General features: G+C 53.3%; 1 protein-coding gene across 1 annotated transcript in view; it reads left to right on the top strand.

Moving 5' to 3' along the window:
* Positions 1-593: 593 nt before the first annotated feature.
* LOC111157050 (uridine phosphorylase 1) overlaps positions 594-4,335 on the top strand; it is an 18,629-nt gene continuing 14,887 nt past the window's right edge. Inside the window, exons 1-2 of the mRNA XM_022518262.1 lie at positions 594-660; positions 753-825. The gene's annotated coding sequence lies outside the window, so the exon portion shown is untranslated. The remainder of the gene's footprint in view (positions 661-752; positions 826-4,335) is intronic.

The following is a 4,335-nucleotide window of genomic DNA, read 5'->3' as shown; positions in this document are numbered from 1 at the left end:
GCTAATAGCACCGTGTAGTGTAAGCACGTCTGTCCATGAGCCTTGCTTTGCACTAGCAGCCTTGTTGGTGGGGGATGAGGAGGGAGCTGGTCACCCGGAGCCTTTCACGGATGGACAGTGCGACAGCGGACTAACTCAGGGACCGCCTTTTGCCAAGTTGGCATCTCTGGGCTGCGTGGGAAATAGGAAGTGGAATAGGCACCAGGGTTCGTTCTGAGATGCCCAGACTGGAAGTCCCGTTTTCTACCAACAAGCGTGTATTGTTAGGGAAGGCGTTATTTGTATCATCTGTGCAAGGGGAAATGTCTGGGGTGTGTGATCATTTTAAATCAGCGGAACCATTGAAACAGCCTTCCTCAGAAATCTGCCCTAAATCCTACCCATGACCTCTCTTGGTTAGATTGCCCTGGAGGGGTGTTTGGAAACCCCCATCACCCATTTCCTCACTGAGCACCCTGCCCTCCCACAGAAGCTCCCTCCTCTGGCCCAATACCTTTTGTCTGTGATCTAAGTCGTGAGGGGGAGCTAAGTGGGCCCTGGCGGATGCTGGGGGCAGTGGACCCTGCAACGGGGGCTCCTCCTCCTTTTCTACACTAAACCCCAGCGGGGCAAACTGCAGGACTGCAGTGCTGAGGAGCCGAGTTCCTGAATCCTCTGAAGGTTGGAAGAACACAATGTAACTTTGCTCATTTTTTGTCAAGTGGGAAACTTGTTTGGAAATACATTATTACCTCTTTGCTTCTCATCACCAGGGGCTGCTTTTCCAAGAGCCAACACCTGCTTCTCACCATTGCCGGTTCACCCGTGGCCGCTGGAAGAAGCTAGGTGAGTGGGCAGCTACCCACAAGGGCAGATGGGCTCCAGGTTTCCACCCCTGCTTGTCCCGAAAAGTGAGGCACCTCCTTTACCTCCTCCTGGCTTCGACCTTTGTGCGGGCGGGGGTGGGAGGGGTGCTGGTAGAATGTGCCCCTTGGAGAGGGAGATGCATCTTTGGTCCTTAAGCCTGGACTGGCCATGCAGGCCTTGTTTGTGCATTAGCAGGGATCTTTCTGTTCAGAACATTGCTGAAGTCTGGGGTTTTCTCAGCCCCAAGCTGGTTCAATCTTTTACCGAGTGCAGGACGGGGTCCGTTTTGGGGAGGCTCGCAGCCTAGAAGGGATGCCAAGGGAAGCGGGCCAGGCGGACTCAGGAAGTGCTGAGCTCGGGGGCTGTGCAGGGGAGGGACTGGGCAGGGAGATGTTTCCTCTGCTTCAGAGACAAGAAGAGCAAGCAAGTGTGGTCGGCGGCACTTTCTCCCCATGCCAGACAGGATGCTTTCTCTGAAGCTTCGTTTCCTTTTTTGGATTCTGTCTGCTGCCCCTTGGGAGGGCACAGTCTAATAGGTCTAACTCTTCCTCTTTTGCTCCCGGTGCCCTGCAGAAGAAAAATTAGCCTCCTGGAGGGTGCTGGCTGTTTAGGAGGAAGGGGCTTCTGTGAGCAGTACTGCTCTCACTGGGGAGTGCTGTCTGCCTGCGGGCCAGCTGTGGCCCTACTGATGCAGCTGTGACACCCCAAGGCCCCTCTCGGATCTCTGTGGAGACGTGAGAGCCCGCGGAGAGGGAGGGCAGGAGGGGGTCCCCAGCGGGCAGCCCGGGGCCAGTCCCTGCAGGGCACTGCCGATGGTTGCATTCCTGGAAGCCAGACTCGGACGAAGCCTGGCTGTCTGCGTGAATTTGTGTGATCAGTGCTGTGCTTGCTTGCCTGGAATCAGGGCCAAAGATTCTGATCACTCATGACAATTTGGACACACGTCTGGGTTTCCTACTGATTCTGCAACGTCCAGTGCAGCTCACTTTGGGCACCATCTGCCCGGAGGCACAGTCAGACCCACAGGTCCCGGGTCGGTCCCCCAGCACTGCCCTCCCTGATGCCAGCGCCGCGTCCAGGCTGTCACCTGGGTTCTGAGTGACCAGCCACAGACCGGACGTTCCCACGGCTCCTCCCTGTCTTGATGAAGTCACTGGAGCGGCTCACAGAACTCAGAGATAGGGATTACTCCCTGCATCATCGGTTTGTTATCAAAGGAACAGAAAAGCTGCCCTGACGGGGTCTGGGGAGGGGGTGCGGGGCTCCCATGCCCCCCCAGGGCCCACGGTCCCCTCATCTCCAGCTGCTCACCAACCTGGGAGCTCTCCAGATCCTGTCCTTTTGGGTTTTCGTGGGGGTTTTGTTACATGGGCGTGATTGATGAGTCATTGGTCATTAGTGATTGATTCAATCTGCAGCCCACCCCAGAGGTAGGGGGGGTGGGGCTGAAACTGCTGACCTCTAACAAGGTGATCGGTTTCCCTGGCAACCAGCCCCCCATCCTTAGGCAGTTTCCCACAATCACATCATTAACAAGAGACAATCTTCCTGCTCTGCACTCCTAGGAAATGCCAAAGGTGTTAAGAGCTCCAGGCGGGAGAGGGGATGAGGACCCAGAGCTGTTGACCCTGGAATAGCCACGATCTGAGCTGGGCAGATCCACTCATGTGTGGATTTCTTTTGATAAATACACAAAGTGCTATCAATGTATTTTCTCTTGCTTATGATACTTTAAATAACATATTCTTTTCTCCAGCTGCGTCATAAGAGTACGGTATAAAATACATATAACATACAAAGTAACGTGCTCACCACGCGCTTCTGTTTCCTGGAAGGCTTTTGGTCAGCGACATGCTGTTAGTAGTCGTCACGTTGTTGAGGAGTCAAACGTCAGAAGCACCAGGTGGATTCCCACTGGAGGGGGTTGTCCGTTCTCCTAACCCTCTGACTCTTGGCTTCAGCTTGGTCATGATCTTAGGGTCCTGAGATGGAGCCCCGTGGGACTCCACGCTCAGCAGGGAGTCTGCTTGACTCCTCCTTCTGCCCCTCCTCCCCCTCAGATAAATTAATGAATAAATCTAAAAAAAAAAAAAAAAGGAAGGTAAAACTGACAGTTACTTTACCAGTAACGGGTGGGGGTGTATTAGGGAGCAAAAGAGAATTAGTACCCTGGGCAAGCGAGCTGTTGTGAAACCAAGGGCCAGCCTCCGAGGACAGAGGACAAGCATGCATTTCAGGGAGAACAGGGTCAGGGGATGAGGAAAGCTTCTCTTTCTCAGGCTGGGGCAGTAGAGCAGCGTCACGGGCAAGGTCATGTCACGTCAGCTCTCGTCTGCCTTGTCCTGCCGGGTCTTCGGTTGACCTTGAGCGTTGGGCTTCCCGGGACCGTCTCAGAGAGAGAGTCCGGGGGTTCCCAAGCAGGCAGATCTGAGATGCAGAACGAGTAAGGACTGTGCCTTTGATCGACGTGTTTGCAGGGTCTCCGCGCAAGTTGCCACTTGAGTCTCCGTAAGGCCCTTAGTGCGTTTGAGCACCTCTGAGGTTTGAGGGTGGTGTGCACGGCGGAAGTGTCGTAAAACCAGCCAGACTTGCTGAAGCACCTGACTGGTACGATGGTCTTCCCCCGGCGCAGTGTAGGCTCACCTGTCCTCACGGCGTCGGAGCCACAGAAGAGGTGTTGGCCTGTCCACAAGGCAAGGCTTCGATCCAGTAGGGAAACGTAAAAACCATGGCTGAAACAGATTTGTATCCGTGACATGGAGGGATCTGGGTGTAGCCCGTTGGCCAAACCTCATGTGGTCCATTAGGCAGGACGGGTATGTTTCCCGGGATTGTATTTTGGACAAGTGGGATAAACAGGGTCCCCGTCAATATTGGCTCATGAACACTGTCCTTTTCACAGTAAACCAATGGTTTAATGTGTGTACGGTTGTAAGTACTGGGAATTTAAAATTTCTGGTAGGTCCAGTTTGTTACTTGGTCTAAACCCCAATTCTCTGTTTTATCAAACCAACAGTTACTAGATTTCCAATACGGATTTAACTTTTCTGGGGCCAATTGTTGGGGATCTCTGGTCCATTTTTCCTAATTGTCATTTGGAAAAGCATCTCTTTGGAATATGACAGAGGTCTGGCTGTTGGACTCCTTCGGGGCAGCATTTGGGTGGAAATATCAATGGGGTGGTGTCCTTGGGCCTCCAGGGAGTTGATTCTAGAAGGCCCCAAAACCTTAGCAATAGCTCGAGCCATCAGCAAAAACATGGCGCCCAGTAAATGTTGGACCTAGGAGTCATTTTTAATCTTATCCATGAAGGTAAGAAAACCTGTTGCCCCATTCCCAAGTCCAGAGCTTCCTTCCCAAAAGGCATAGCGACTGTCAGCATGAATGTTTGTGGTTTTGCCCATGACTGAAACACAGCTCAGGTAAGGGCGTATGAGTCACCATTTGGGCGGAAGTAGCCAGAGTTAAAGGTCCTGCCTCAGCGACTCC

Source organism: Enhydra lutris, unplaced genomic scaffold, assembly GCF_002288905.1.
Source record: "Enhydra lutris kenyoni isolate GAN:26980312 unplaced genomic scaffold, ASM228890v2 scaffoldscaffold51, whole genome shotgun sequence".
Classification (NCBI taxonomy): Eukaryota; Metazoa; Chordata; class Mammalia; order Carnivora; family Mustelidae; genus Enhydra; species Enhydra lutris.
The sequence above is the reverse complement of the archived record's forward strand: the minus strand, read 5'-3'. Positions and strand labels throughout refer to the sequence as shown.